At 41.2% G+C, this 16,628-nt stretch overlaps 1 protein-coding gene across 2 annotated transcripts in view; it reads left to right on the top strand.

Moving 5' to 3' along the window:
- The window catches only part of zfpm2a (zinc finger protein, FOG family member 2a), a 1,018,220-nt gene that overhangs the window by 905,219 nt on the left and 96,373 nt on the right, over positions 1–16,628 (top strand). The gene's annotated exons all lie outside the window — the stretch shown is intronic.

The following is a 16,628-nucleotide window of genomic DNA, read 5'->3' as shown; positions in this document are numbered from 1 at the left end:
CTGTAGGCCTCCAAATAGCCACTAAGAGCTACAAATATGTGGACAGATTATGGACAGGTGCACAATCAACTGGGTTGTCGTAGTCAGAGAGTCCTTGTATAGGATTCCTGAAGGATTTTCTTGCAAGTTGAGTCGATGGTATAGAAGGCAAATGCAATGTTAGCATTCATTTCGAGAGGACTAGAATATAAAAACAAGGATGTAATGCTGAGGTTTTCTAAGCCCTTAGAGTATTGTGAGCAGTTTTGCGCCCCTTATCTATGAAAAAATATGCTAACATTGGAGTTTACAAGAATGTTTTCAGGAATGAAAGGAGTCACGTATGAGAAGTGTTTGATGTTCCTGGGCCTGTATTCACTGGAGTTTAAAAGAATAAGGGGGGGGATCTCATTGAAAACTATTGAATTTTGAAAGGCCTAAGAAGAGTGGACATGGAGAGAATGTTTCCAATACTGGGGAAGTCTAGGACCAGAGCGCAAAGCTTCATTGTACAAAAACGTACTTTTAGAATATAGAATAGGAGGAACATCTTTAGGCAATTGCTTGTGAATCTGTGGAATACATTGCCATAGACAGCTGCGGAGGCCAGGTCATTGGGTATATTTAAAGCTTCTTGATTAGTAAAAGCGTCAAAGGTTATGGGGAGAAAGCAGGAGAAGGGGATTAAGAGGGATAATAAATCAGCCTTGATGGAATGGCTCAGCTTAATATCAGAGAATGTATACAGCATACATCTGAAATTCTCACTCTTCACAGACATCCACAAAATAGAAAAATACACAAATAGAACCCAAAAGCTCCCCTCCCCGACACAAGTATCAGCAAAAGCTTCAACCGCACCCCCCCCACCACCCCACCATGCAAGTAATAACAATGCCCCCAAAGAGACCATAATCTAGAGTCCATCCCAACACTTTGAACATCTCAGACAGGTTCTCTCTTGCTAACGAGGGAAATGGAGATATCACTCCTGCAACAAACAGGAGTGGGAGATGAGCCAGGTGACAGACGATAGCGGGTGAACATTTTCGGAATCCTGACCACAACTGATTCATTTTTAAAATAATTATGCTTGCGGATAAAATGAGATCTTGAAAGAGGTACAAAATTGGGAGTGGGCAGACAGGAGCTAAGGGGTGTAGATGGAGCAGCTGCTGTCATACACATCCATGGGAGTTGTTGAAAAACCATCTGTGCCATCAGGATTATCAGAAAAACCATCAGGATTAACAGGATACAGTAAATTGTAAGGACAAGGATGGTAAGGTACGGAATCTCGGCTGACTCCGGAGGTCCTAAATTTAGTCAGGAAGGTAAAGAAAGCATATGTAAAGTTTAGAAAGATAAAATCAGACTAGGCCCTTGTGGAATATAAAGATAGGAGGAAAATTAGGAAAGCCAAAAGAAGCCATAAAATGTGCTTATTGAGCAGGGTCAAGGATAATCCCAAGGCATTTTATACTTGTATTAAGAAAAAGAGGATAACTAAGGAGGGGGTAGGCCCACTCAAGGATAAGGATTTTTGCTTGTAGTTAGATGGTAGGTTGGCTCAGAAGATAAAGGTGCATGAGATGCAGGGTAAATTGAAGGTTTGGATTTGCAACTGGCTTGTCCATGAAAGACAGAGAGGCAGAGTGAAAGAGTGTTATTCTGACAGAGATCTGTGACTAGTGATGTTCCACAAGGATCAGTGCTGAGACTCAGTTATTCATGAAATCTATCAATGATTTGGATAAAAATTGTATTTGGATGAATTAGAAAATTTGTGAATGATGCTAAAATTGTTGGAATTGTGGACAGTGCAAAGAACTATTAAAGAATACATTGGACTATAGATCAGACACAGATATGGGAAGAGAAGCGGCAGTTGGAATTTAATCCAGGCAAGTATGAGGTGTTGCACTTTGAGAGGTCAACTAAAAGGAGAAAATATAGAGTTGATTGTAAACACTTTAATAGAATTGAGTTACAGAGGGAACTTGTCCATAAATCACTGAAATGGCTACTCAAGTGGATAGGGTGGTAAAGAAGTGTTATGGATCCACAGTTTCAATTCCTCTGGATGTCACGTGATATTATTGGAATGACTGGACTTGTATACACTGGAATTTAGAAGGATGAGAGGGGATCTGATTGAAACATATAAGATTATTAAGGGATTGGACACGCCAGGGGCAGGAAACATGTTCCTGATATTGAGGAAGTCCAGAACCAGAGGCCACAGTTTAAGAATAAGGGGTAGACCATTTAGAATGGAGTTGAGGAAAAACTTTTTCACACAGAGGGTTGTGGATCTGTGGAATGCTCTGCCTCAGAAGGCAGTGGAGGCCAATTCTCTGGATTCTTTCACGAAAGAGTTAGATAGAGCTCTTAAAGATAGCGGAGTCAAAGGATATGGGGAGAAGGCAGGAACAGGGTGCTGATTGTGGATGATCAGCCATGATCACAGTGAACGGTGGTGCTGGCTCAAAGGGCCGAATGGCCTACTTCTGCACCTATTGTCTATTGTCTATTAGTTTTATTTACTAAGTGCGATGTACCTATAGTCTTGTTTTGCTAGAAGCTTGTAGTTTCGATTCCTGGGGGCACCACGTGGTTTACTGGGACTCCATGACTTTGTTTCTGTGAGAGTCACATGATTTCTCTGACGGTTTGAAAAGAGTCGCAGTCATTTAGTGGGCAGTCGCTCATTAGGGAGTCGCTCGGTAAGCAGTCGTTAAGGAATCGATGGGAAGGGAGAATGAGAGTGAAGATTGCAGAATTAAGGATTAAAGGATTGGGTTAGCCAGCAGCACTCTGTGCATTTCGAATGTGACTGACATTTCGTATAATCCATACATTGATTGCGGCATACACTTTTGGTTAACCCCTGCATGGTCTCGGGTGTTGTGTGGTGACCATTTCGGTGAAAGGGACATTCCCTGTCAGTTACTCTGTGAAATCTCGCTCTTCTTGAACTCTTCAAAAAAGGTACTCCACGGCTGCAAACTCTGGCAACTGTTTCTTCAAGGTCGCCTCTCTGCCGTATTGTGAATCTCCAAGATCGTCTCTTTGTTGCGTTGTGAATATACAAGTCTCTCCTCTCACATATTTCATGAATCACCTGAACTTTCTAAACTGCCACTCTAAGAATGTGCTTGAGTAACACTAAGTTAAGAATTGTTTCTAAGTTTGACTGTTTGGGAATTATAGACGCATAACATCGTTAACTTCTGTTTAAGTTAGTTGTTTGTTTAATTTTCTATATTTCTGCGTAAATGTTAATAAATTTAGTTGTTTTGCAATAATTCCCCGACTTCATTCTACATCTATTGTTGCTGGTCTGTAACATAAAAATTGGGCGCACGTCTACGATCAGAACTTGGAGCTTATTGGTTAATTATCGATCTAATTGGAAAAAGGGAAATACCCAATTCCTTTTGTTTAATTGGTTTGTGTGTGGAAATCAGCAGCAATGTATATTGGGGAATTTCTAGCATTGCCAACTCCTGAGGCATTAGCAAAAGCCAATAAGGATGAGGTGCTGGAAATTGCTAAAGAGCAAGAGCTTACTGAGATAAAGCCGACTATGACAAAGCCTGAGTTTCTGAAGGAAAATAGCTGAGTACCATATAACTAAAGGGGAATTTGATGAGAGGGTGTTACAGAAGTTTCCTGTAAGTAAAGAGGTGATCCAGTTACAGCTGGAACAGATAGCGTTCAAGAAACTTAAATTAGAGGCTGAGGACAGAGAGAAACAGAGGCAGTATGAGTTACAGATGCAGAGGATGAGGCTTGAGAATCAGGCTTCTGGTTCTAGGAAACAGGTAGTACCATTTATTGCCAGTCAGGAAATTAAATTGGTTCCTCCATTTAATGAGGCTGAGGTTGATAAATCCTAATGATATAAAGGTCCCTAATGACATAAAGGCTACCACGTTGTGAGAGTCTGCTAAATTAGCAGATGAGTTTGCCCTAACCCACAGAGTTAAAATTACCCCAAGTAAAACCTTCCAAAAATAGTAGCACGGATAGTCAGAGTAAACTAGAAATTAAATCGGGGATAAGTGAAAAAGGTAGGGATGAAGGGAAGTAAGTAAAGGAAAAGCATTTTGGTCCTATTTGTCACTATTGTGGGAAATCTGGTCCTGTTATGGCTAACTGTTTCCGTCTGAAGAAGAAGGAAAAGGAGGCAGTTCCAGACGCCTGTGTCCAACACTTTGAAACACCCATAAACCCACAGGGTTCTGAACAGTCTGATGAAGTTCTGTCAGGGTCTGAGAGGTCTGACCGAGTTAGGAAAGGCTTCGATCCTTTTATGTCAGAGGGAGTTGTTTCAGTAAATGAAGGGTCTACCCCAGTACTAGTAAAGATTCTTAAGGATACCGGGGCTTCTCAGTCACTTATGTTAGACAGTGTTCTAAAGTTAAGTGATAAGACTGCCATTGGTGAGGTAAATCTTGTTCAAGGTATTGGGTGTAATGTTGTTTCTGTACCTCTGCACAAGATAATCTTGAAGTTAAGGTTAGTCTCAGGACCTGTTAAAATAGGACTACGACCCAGATTACCAGTGGATGGTGTTTCCTTGTTGTTAGGGAATGACCTAGCAGGTGGAAAAGTTGTTCCTGCAGTGCAGCTTTCAACTAAGCCAATCACTGATGATCCAAAGATAGATTCTAACATTTATCCCTCCTGTGCAGTAACCCAAGCTATGGCAAAAAAGTCTGCCAATGCAGATGGTTTGGTATAGCATGGTTCTGCTACCCATGATAGCTCAAATCAGGACTCAGATCTTGATGATTTGTCAGTATCTTTCCTACCTTCCTTGTTTGACCAAGATTCTTGTAGTAGATCTGACCATAGAGATTTTTCTCTGTCTAGGAAGGAGTTTATAGCAGAACAGAGCAGAGACCCTGAGATTGAAGCTTTAAGAGAAAAAGCTCTCTCAGGTGAGGAGATTGATAAAGTGTCAGTAGGGTTTTATTTCAAGAGTGGAGTGTTAATGAGGAAGTGGAGACCACCTGAGATTCTGGCAAGTGAGAATTGGTCAGTTGTTCACCAGGTAGTAGTTCCTAAAGTCTATAGGAATGAGATTTTAACTTTGGCTCGTAGTGTGCCCTTGGGTGGCCATCTTGGTGTGAATAAAACTGTGAACAAGATTTCTAAACACTTCTTCTGGCCTGGGTTGAAGAAAGATGTGGCAACATTTTGCCGAACTTGTCACACTTGTCAGGTTGTGGGTAAACTTAATTAAGTCACCCCAGTGGCCCCACTGCAACCTATTCCTGCATTTGGCAAGCCCTTTTCTAAATAATTTGTGGATTGTGTTGACCCATTGCCGAAGACTAAAGCTGGCCATCAATATTTGCTGACCATAATGTGTACACATCTAGGTTTCCAGAAGCAATACCTCTCAGGAATATAAAAGCTAAAACTGTGCCGAAGCCTCTCATAAAGTTTTTTACCTTATTTGCTTTGCCTAAAGAAATTCAGTCTGATCAAGGAAGTAATTTTATGTCAGGATTATTCCAGCAAGTAGTTTATAACCTGGGAGCCAAACAAATTACATCATCTGTGTACCATCCAGAATCACAGGGGTCCTTAGAAAGGTTCCATTCCACCCTCAAACCTTGATTAGGACATTCTGTGTTGAAAATGTGAAGGATTGGGATGAGGGAGTTCATTTGCTTTTGTTTGCAGTAAGGGAGTCAGTGCAGGAGTCCCTAGGCTTTAGTCCCTTTGAACTTGTGTTTGGGCACCGGGTCCGAGGACCTTTGGCATTGTTATAATAACAGTAGGTTAACAAAGAACTACATACTAACTTGCTGGATTATATCTTAAAATTTAAGGAAAGATTGCAAAAAGATTGCGTCTTAGCAAGGGAAAATCTGAAATCTGCTCAGGAAAGAATGAAAACTTGGTATGACCAGGAAGCTAGAATAAGGTCATTCAAGCCAGGAGATGAGGTGTTGGTTTTCCCTGTGCGAATGAACTCTTTGCAAGCTACATTTCATGGACCTTACAAGATTATATCTAAAGTTAATAATGTGGATTATGTGGTGTTGTATACCCCGAGGGTTCATTTTTTCTGTGGACTGTCACTTTAAAATGCTGAGAGAATGAGACTGACTTTTGAACACTGTTGGATTTCTACTGACTACAAAATTGCTTGGTTACTACGGTGAGAGAGGTGGAGTTGTTTGATGGACAATGAATGTTTATGGTTTCTCGCGGCTTGTTTTGAATAAGCAAGGTCAGATGATCCTCTCACAGACACACATAGAGAGACACATGCTCAGAGTCGAGATGGTTTCAATCAATTAAAGACACCAGTGAGTGAGGTCGCTGGTTTAAGCTTTCAGTAACCCAAAAGAGGTGAGTTGAGATTGATCCAGAGTATTGATAATCGACTAGAAGAAGATTGCAGAGAAAGAGGGGGGAGAGAAAGGTTTGAAACAGAAGAAACCTAGTGATAAAGAGATCGCTGTTTGGACTCTCTCCAAGTAGCCCATAAGGGTGAGTTTGATTCCATTCAGATACGAGCGTGCGATTGTCACATAGTTAATCCACAGGAGTGGGTTCTCTGGTGAGGGGAAAACCTTTGTGAATACCACGTGTGTGTTTACCCTTTGTCTGGGTGTGGTAGTTCACTGAGAAAGGCACCCCTGTGGCAAATCACTGTTGGAGTTATTTTGTATGTCGTGGAACTGGATAAGTGGCTATCATGTTGTGTGTTTGGGGTAACCTTGTGGAAGCTACTGATGTGTCTACCCTTGCCCGGGTGGTGGTTCCCTGGAAGATGGTCCCCTTTGTGATAAGCTACTGTTGGTGATACTTTGTGTGTGGAGTGGAACAACTTCAGAGATAAAACCTACTGCTATTGTTATTTTGTATTGCTGTCATGGAACCTGTGGAATATCGACGTAATTGCCTTCTCACAACGTTCGCCTTTGGATTACAAATATCTCGCATTAGTTAACCTGAGGATTGAACTGAACTTTCTTACATACCATCATAAGACTGTAACTCTTACCACCTGAGCTCGAATAAGTTTGGGATCTTTATCTATACACCTATATATGCATCACCCTGCTAACTTTTGATCACCTGGTTAAGTTACTAAATGTAGTAGTTACTAATAAAGATAATGGATTTAAACATCAAAAACAGACTCCAGGTGTGTTCTATTGCTGCTGATACTTTTGCAGTGTTGTGTGCATGTAACCGGTACTTTCCCCAAGGTTGTGTGTACGTAACAGTGGTAAAAACAACAGATCGACAAATGCCAACGCAGCTTTGGCATATAAATGTGCTAAAACCATATTATGAAAAACAATCTGCCGCTGTGACTGTTGTTGTCAGTAACAATGAGTCTGACCTCCCTGGGAACTTGGTAGCTGATCCAGCTGAGACCTATTTTAAACCGAACATTATTTCCACCAGATGAACAAATTCGACAATTTTAGAAAATATTGATGAGAAATTGGCTCATTTGAAGCCACAGCAGCGGCAGCAAATGAAGCAGTTAATTATGAAATTTAGGGATTTATTTCCAGATGTTACAAAAAGAACTACAGTAGTCTCACATGATAGCTAAAAGTGAATTTGGCTATGCCACTGTGACCTATCTTGGTTACGTTGTAGGTCAAGGCAGGTTGGCTCCTGTACAAGCAAAAGTTCAAGCAATTTCGGAGGTTCCCACTCCAACAGGTAAAAAGGCTCTCAGAAGATTCTTGGGAATGGTAGTGTACTATCGCAAGTTCTGTAAGAACTGTGCTGAGATTGCACTCCCATTAACTAACCTCCTGAGAAAAGGTGAAAAGTTTGTTTGGAAAGAGCCTTGTCAGGAGACATTTGGTAAGTTGAAAGCTATCTTATGTCACCAACCTGTGCTCAGGTCACCTGACTTTGAAAAGCCACTTTCCCTAGATGTGGATGCCAGTGATGCGGCTGCAGGAGCAGTGTTACTCCAAAGGGATAATTATGATGATGTTGACCATCCTGTGGCTTACTTTTCCAAGAAATTCAATGGACACCAGAGAAATTCTTCAACCACAGAAAAGGAATTATTATCCCTTATTTTGGCTTCACAGCATTTTGATGTGTATGTTGGCACAACTCTGAAACCACTCGTGGTTTACATCGATCATAACCCATTGGTATTTTTGAGTAAACTGAAAAACAAAAAGAGAAGGTTGCTGAACTGGAGTTTAATTTTACAGGAATGTGATCTCTTAATAACTCATATTAAGGGCAAAGAGTTCAGTTTAGTAGGCAGTCGCTCATTAGGGAGACACTCGGTAAGGAGTCGTTAAGGAATCGACGGGAAGGGAGAGTGAGAGTGAAGATTGCAGGCTTTGAACAAACCCAAAGGATTGGTTAGCCGGCAGCACTCTCTGCATTTCGAATGTGACTGACATTTCGTATAACCCATACATTGATTGTGGCACACACTTTTGGTTAACCCCTGCATGGTCTCGGGTATTGTGTGGTGACCACTTTGGTGAAAGGGACATTCCATATCAGTTACTCTATAAAATCTCGCTCTTCGTGGACTCTTCAAAAAAGATACTCCACGGCTGCAAACTCCGGTAACTGTTTCTTCAAGATGGCCTCTCCGCCGCATTGTGAATCTCCAAGATCGTCTCTTCGTTGCATTGTGAATATACAAGTCTCTCCTCTCACATATTTCATGAATCACCTGGACTTTCTAAACTGCCACTCGCAGACTGTGCTTGAGTAAGACTAAGTTAAGAATTGTTTCTAAGTTTGACTGTTTGGGAACCATAGACGCATAACACCGTTAACTTCTGTTTAAATTAGTCATTTGTTTAATTTTCTATATTTCTGTGTAAATGTTAATAAATTTAATTGTTTTGCAATAATTCCCCGACTCCATTCTACATCTATTGTTGTTGGTCCGTAACAGAAGCCATATTGCTTTCATTGATAACAATGTTGAGTGTGAGAGTAAGGAAGTCATGCTGCAGCTATATAAAAAAATTGCAAACAAGTGTAAGATGTTGACTTTTGGCAGGACAGACCAGGGAAAGGTAGGACTTGCACAATAAATGGTAGGGCACTGAGATGTGTGGTAGAACAAAGATTTCTAAACACTTCTTCTGGCCTGGGTTGAAGAAAGATGTGGCAACATTTTGCCGAACTTGTCACACTTGTCAGGTTGTGGGTAAACTTAATTAAGTCACCCCAGTGGCCCCACTGCAACCTATTCCTGCATTTGGCAAGCCCTTTTCTAAATAATTTGTGGATTGTGTTGACCCATTGCCGAAGACTAAAGCTGGCCATCAATATTTGCTGACCATAATGTGTACACATCTAGGTTTCCAGAAGCAATACCTCTCAGGAATATAAAAGCTAAAACTGTGCCGAAGCCTCTCATAAAGTTTTTTACCTTATTTGCTTTGCCTAAAGAAATTCAGTCTGATCAAGGAAGTAATTTTATGTCAGGATTATTCCAGCAAGTAGTTTATAACCTGGGAGCCAAACAAATTACATCATCTGTGTACCATCCAGAATCACAGGGGTCCTTAGAAAGGTTCCATTCCACCCTCAAACCTTGATTAGGACATTCTGTGTTGAAAATGTGAAGGATTGGGATGAGGGAGTTCATTTGCTTTTGTTTGCAGTAAGGGAGTCAGTGCAGGAGTCCCTAGGCTTTAGTCCCTTTGAACTTGTGTTTGGGCACCGGGTCCGAGGACCTTTGGCATTGTTATAATAACAGTAGGTTAACAAAGAACTACATACTAACTTGCTGGATTATATCTTAAAATTTAAGGAAAGATTGCAAAAAGATTGCGTCTTAGCAAGGGAAAATCTGAAATCTGCTCAGGAAAGAATGAAAACTTGGTATGACCAGGAAGCTAGAATAAGGTCATTCAAGCCAGGAGATGAGGTGTTGGTTTTCCCTGTGCGAATGAACTCTTTGCAAGCTACATTTCATGGACCTTACAAGATTATATCTAAAGTTAATAATGTGGATTATGTGGTGTTGTATACCCCGAGGGTTCATTTTTTCTGTGGACTGTCACTTTAAAATGCTGAGAGAATGAGACTGACTTTTGAACACTGTTGGATTTCTACTGACTACAAAATTGCTTGGTTACTACGGTGAGAGAGGTGGAGTTGTTTGATGGACAATGAATGTTTATGGTTTCTCGCGGCTTGTTTTGAATAAGCAAGGTCAGATGATCCTCTCACAGACACACATAGAGAGACACATGCTCAGAGTCGAGATGGTTTCAATCAATTAAAGACACCAGTGAGTGAGGTCGCTGGTTTAAGCTTTCAGTAACCCAAAAGAGGTGAGTTGAGATTGATCCAGAGTATTGATAATCGACTAGAAGAAGATTGCAGAGAAAGAGGGGGGAGAGAAAGGTTTGAAACAGAAGAAACCTAGTGATAAAGAGATCGCTGTTTGGACTCTCTCCAAGTAGCCCATAAGGGTGAGTTTGATTCCATTCAGATACGAGCGTGCGATTGTCACATAGTTAATCCACAGGAGTGGGTTCTCTGGTGAGGGGAAAACCTTTGTGAATACCACGTGTGTGTTTACCCTTTGTCTGGGTGTGGTAGTTCACTGAGAAAGGCACCCCTGTGGCAAATCACTGTTGGAGTTATTTTGTATGTCGTGGAACTGGATAAGTGGCTATCATGTTGTGTGTTTGGGGTAACCTTGTGGAAGCTACTGATGTGTCTACCCTTGCCCGGGTGGTGGTTCCCTGGAAGATGGTCCCCTTTGTGATAAGCTACTGTTGGTGATACTTTGTGTGTGGAGTGGAACAACTTCAGAGATAAAACCTACTGCTATTGTTATTTTGTATTGCTGTCATGGAACCTGTGGAATATCGACGTAATTGCCTTCTCACAACGTTCGCCTTTGGATTACAAATATCTCGCATTAGTTAACCTGAGGATTGAACTGAACTTTCTTACATACCATCATAAGACTGTAACTCTTACCACCTGAGCTCGAATAAGTTTGGGATCTTTATCTATACACCTATATATGCATCACCCTGCTAACTTTTGATCACCTGGTTAAGTTACTAAATGTAGTAGTTACTAATAAAGATAATGGATTTAAACATCAAAAACAGACTCCAGGTGTGTTCTATTGCTGCTGATACTTTTGCAGTGTTGTGTGCATGTAACCGGTACTTTCCCCAAGGTTGTGTGTACGTAACAGTGGTAAAAACAACAGATCGACAAATGCCAACGCAGCTTTGGCATATAAATGTGCTAAAACCATATTATGAAAAACAATCTGCCGCTGTGACTGTTGTTGTCAGTAACAATGAGTCTGACCTCCCTGGGAACTTGGTAGCTGATCCAGCTGAGACCTATTTTAAACCGAACATTATTTCCACCAGATGAACAAATTCGACAATTTTAGAAAATATTGATGAGAAATTGGCTCATTTGAAGCCACAGCAGCGGCAGCAAATGAAGCAGTTAATTATGAAATTTAGGGATTTATTTCCAGATGTTACAAAAAGAACTACAGTAGTCTCACATGATAGCTAAAAGTGAATTTGGCTATGCCACTGTGACCTATCTTGGTTACGTTGTAGGTCAAGGCAGGTTGGCTCCTGTACAAGCAAAAGTTCAAGCAATTTCGGAGGTTCCCACTCCAACAGGTAAAAAGGCTCTCAGAAGATTCTTGGGAATGGTAGTGTACTATCGCAAGTTCTGTAAGAACTGTGCTGAGATTGCACTCCCATTAACTAACCTCCTGAGAAAAGGTGAAAAGTTTGTTTGGAAAGAGCCTTGTCAGGAGACATTTGGTAAGTTGAAAGCTATCTTATGTCACCAACCTGTGCTCAGGTCACCTGACTTTGAAAAGCCACTTTCCCTAGATGTGGATGCCAGTGATGCGGCTGCAGGAGCAGTGTTACTCCAAAGGGATAATTATGATGATGTTGACCATCCTGTGGCTTACTTTTCCAAGAAATTCAATGGACACCAGAGAAATTCTTCAACCACAGAAAAGGAATTATTATCCCTTATTTTGGCTTCACAGCATTTTGATGTGTATGTTGGCACAACTCTGAAACCACTCGTGGTTTACATCGATCATAACCCATTGGTATTTTTGAGTAAACTGAAAAACAAAAAGAGAAGGTTGCTGAACTGGAGTTTAATTTTACAGGAATGTGATCTCTTAATAACTCATATTAAGGGCAAAGAGTTCAGTTTAGTAGGCAGTCGCTCATTAGGGAGACACTCGGTAAGGAGTCGTTAAGGAATCGACGGGAAGGGAGAGTGAGAGTGAAGATTGCAGGCTTTGAACAAACCCAAAGGATTGGTTAGCCGGCAGCACTCTCTGCATTTCGAATGTGACTGACATTTCGTATAACCCATACATTGATTGTGGCACACACTTTTGGTTAACCCCTGCATGGTCTCGGGTATTGTGTGGTGACCACTTTGGTGAAAGGGACATTCCATATCAGTTACTCTATAAAATCTCGCTCTTCGTGGACTCTTCAAAAAAGATACGCCACGGCTGCAAACTCCGGTAACTGTTTCTTCAAGATGGCCTCTCCGCCGCATTGTGAATCTCCAAGATCGTCTCTTCGTTGCATTGTGAATATACAAGTCTCTCCTCTCACATATTTCATGAATCACCTGGACTTTCTAAACTGCCACTCGCAGACTGTGCTTGAGTAAGACTAAGTTAAGAATTGTTTCTAAGTTTGACTGTTTGGGAACCATAGACGCATAACACCGTTAACTTCTGTTTAAATTAGTCATTTGTTTAATTTTCTATATTTCTGTGTAAATGTTAATAAATTTAATTGTTTTGCAATAATTCCCCGACTCCATTCTACATCTATTGTTGTTGGTCCGTAACAGAAGCCATATTGCTTTCATTGATAACAATGTTGAGTGTGAGAGTAAGGAAGTCATGCTGCAGCTATATAAAAAAATTGCAAACAAGTGTAAGATGTTGACTTTTGGCAGGACAGACCAGGGAAAGGTAGGACTTGCACAATAAATGGTAGGGCACTGAGATGTGTGGTAGAACAAAGAGATCTGGGAATACAGATCCATAATTACTTGTAAGTACAGTCACAAGTAGATGAGTCATCAAAAGAGCTTTTGGCACATTGGCCGTCATAAATCAGAGCAATGAGTTGAGATGTTATGTTGAAGTTGTATAATAGTTGGTGAGGCTGAATTTGAAATAATGTTTGCAGTTCTGGTCAGCTACCTACAGGAAAAATATAAATAAGATTGAAAGAGTACAGAGAGAATTACAAGCCTATTGTTGGAACTTGAGGACCTGATTTATAAGGAAAGGTTGAAAAGGTCAGGAGATTATTCCCTGGAGCGTAGGAGAATGAGGGGAGATCTTATAGCGGGGTGCAAAATTACATGCAAGCTTTTATTATCCCTGAAGTTAGTGATACTAGAACTAGAGAGCATAAGTTTAGGGTGAACATAGAACAGTACAGCACAGAATGGGCACTTAGCCTACAATGGTGTGCTGACCTTTTGAACTACTTAGAGGGATCTATGGATGTGGAGCCCAAAATTCCTCCCTGTTCCTTCTCATTGCCACGAATCTTGTCATTAACCCTACATTCAAGATCTCCCTTCCAATATGTAAACATTAAATGTTTCCAGATTGAACTCTATCTACCGCTTCTCAGCCCAGCTCTGCATCTTATCAATGTCCTGTTCTACTGTATCCACAACAACATCAACCTTCATGTCATCTGCAAACTTACTAATCTATACTTCTAAACCATTACAGTTCAGGGCTCTATGCTTATCTCCCTTACTCCTAATACTTCTTTCTTTGAAATAAATACACTTCAGCTTCACATGTTCATAAACCTGGTCTTGCATATCCTTCCCTTTCAGACTAACTTGACCTAAGCATTACCTTCCCCTCAATCCCTCTACTTGCTTAACTGCCCCTCTGGTTCCTACCCAACCCACCATACTAGTTAAACCATCCTGAGCAGCACTGGCAAACAGCCTTGAAATAATATTGGTATATTGGTAGCCTTCCAGTTGAGGTATAAGCCATGCTTTTTTGACAAGTCTTGCCTGCCATGAAATAGTTCAGAGATCCATGTTCCTGCAGCCCTCCCTTGCTCTCTCCTAAACCACCTCCTTAGCCACATATTCAACTGTACTGCTTTCTTGCCTCACTAACATGTGGTATAGAAACATAGAAAATAGGTGCAGAAGTAGGCCATTCGGCCCTTCAAGCCTGCACCGCCATTTATTATGATCATGGCTGCTCATCCAACTCAGAACCCTGCACCAGCCTTCCCTCCATACCCCCTGATCCCCGTAGCCACAAGGGCCATATCTAACTCCCTCTTAAATATAGCCAATGAACTGGCCTCAACTGTTTCCTGTGGCAGAGAATTCCACAGATTCACCACTCTCTGTGTGAAGAAGTTTTTCCTAATCTCAGTCCTAAAAGGCTTCCCCTTTATCCTCAAACTGTGACCCCTCGTTCTGGACTTCCCCAACATCGGGAACAATCTTCCTGCATCTAGCCTGTCCAATCCCTTTAGGATTTTATACGTTTCAATCAGATCCCCCCTCAATCTTCTAAATTCCAACGAGTACAAGCCCAGTTCATCCAGTCTTTCTTCATATGAAAGTCCTGCCATCCCAGGAATCAATCTGGTGAACCTTCTTTGTACTCCCTCTATGGCAAGGATGTCTTTCCTCAGATTAGGGGACCAAAACTGCACACAATACTCCAGGTGTGGTCTCACCAAGGCCTTGTACAACTGCAGTAGTACCTCCCTGCTCCTGTACTCGAATCCTCTCGCTATAAATGCCAGAATAGAGGAATTCCTGATAAATAAGAGGAATTGATGCACCTCCCAGTGGGAATTGCCAGAAACCAGTGAGAATGTTGTCAGCAGTGAGGCCTGATGCAAAGTTTTGATCCAAAATGTCAACAGGTCATTCTCTTCCACAAATGCTCCTCAATCCTCTGAGTTCCTCCAGTAGATTATTTGCTCCATGCTGAAAGGGCTGTAAGGAGTATCATGTGAGACTTCATCTACTTCATCTTCTTCATCTACTGATCGGTAACAGAGGCTGACAGCTAAATCGTGAATGTTAAAAGACACTTCAGGACATTTCTAAACTTTAGGGATCAAGAAAATGGAAGTTATTTGTTTTAATTCCTTTAAGAAACCTTAGTTATTTTAGAAATTTACAAGCATTCTGAAACAACTTTAAATAACTTACAAATATAAAGTTACCTAGCCAATAGAGATATAAAATGTAAGAAAACTTCAGAGTATTTTAAAATTATTAGCCTAAAGAATGTTTTAACTTGTAACCCTTTCCAGCTTGAGGCTCTTGCCTTAACTTTTAACTTAAAAGAATGGAGTTGGAGGGTGAGGAAAGTTCTTGTACCTTCTCAAAGCCTGGTTACTCTTGTAATTAATTTTAATTGGAGATCATTTGGAGTATTTAATTTCCTCTTCCATGTTGAATCCAAGAGGACTTCAACGCGTGCTGCTGACAAGTGTCAGCCTGTTTCTAAGCAGACAAATGTGACAGCAGCTTCTGGGATTCCACTTTAAAATTGACATGGCTGAAATCCTAAAGTTGTCTGAAACATTATTAATGCTTCACTGTCATTATTCCGCATGTCGAGGACTCTAAATTGGGGACTGTGGCCATTTGATAGTTTCTGTCAACGAATGTCTGTGGACCCATTTAGCAACAGATAGGAGAAGTGTGGGCAGATGGAGTAGATGCTGGAAAGAAACTGAGTGATGGCAGTCTGGAGCTGTGGTCACTAGGAAAGAAGGGTTTGTGTGGAGGATCTCAGAAAGAGAGAGAGTGTGACAGAGGTAGATTGGGTTACCTGAAGTTGAAGAACGTTCATACTATTAGGCTGTAGACTACTCAGACAGAATATGAGGTGCTGTTCTTCTAGTTCATGTTTGCATCATCCTGATACTGGAAAAGGATAATAACAGAATGTTAGTCTGGAAATGGGAAGGGAATTAAAATGGCTTGCAACCAGGAGTTCCCGGTGACCATGACGGATGGAGTACAGGTGGTCAGCAAGTCAGCTACCTAGTCTGCACTTAGTCTCAGCAATGTAGAAAGGCCACATCAATAGGACAGAAGCAATGGTCAAGAGTAGAAGAGTTTCATATGAACCTCTGCCTCACCAGGAAGAACTAGATGGAGAGGAAGGGGAAGGTATTGGGACAGGTGTTACACCTCTTACAGTTGCAGTGGAAACTGTCTGTGTACTTCAGTGAAATGACTGAGGTTGGTTTGACCTTGAATAGTGCTGGAGAAAAGCTGTTCAAGGTTGAACAGTTTCCCATTTGCCCTGTTGATTAGATACAGTCTGTTCTGAAGTTTTTTAGAGGGAAAGTGGAATATCACTGTTAGGAAATTTGGGATAAGAATTGGAGTCATAATCCTTGCTCAACCCTATGGCAGACCTATTAGTTTGGATCATGGCTTGCGTATCAACATGTGGATGAATTTAAGAGGGATTCTGCGCAATTGGTCTCGCAGTTGATGCAGCTGCTTGTATTTCTCTCAGTAAAGACAACATCTCAAGGGTCAAACACACACTGGAAATTCTTGGTGTTGACTTTGACTTACCCTCAGACAAA

This window comes from Mobula hypostoma, chromosome 1, assembly GCF_963921235.1.
Source record: "Mobula hypostoma chromosome 1, sMobHyp1.1, whole genome shotgun sequence".
NCBI lineage: Eukaryota > Metazoa > Chordata > Chondrichthyes > Myliobatiformes > Myliobatidae > Mobula > Mobula hypostoma.
This window is presented reverse-complemented; position numbering and strand designations above follow the sequence as displayed.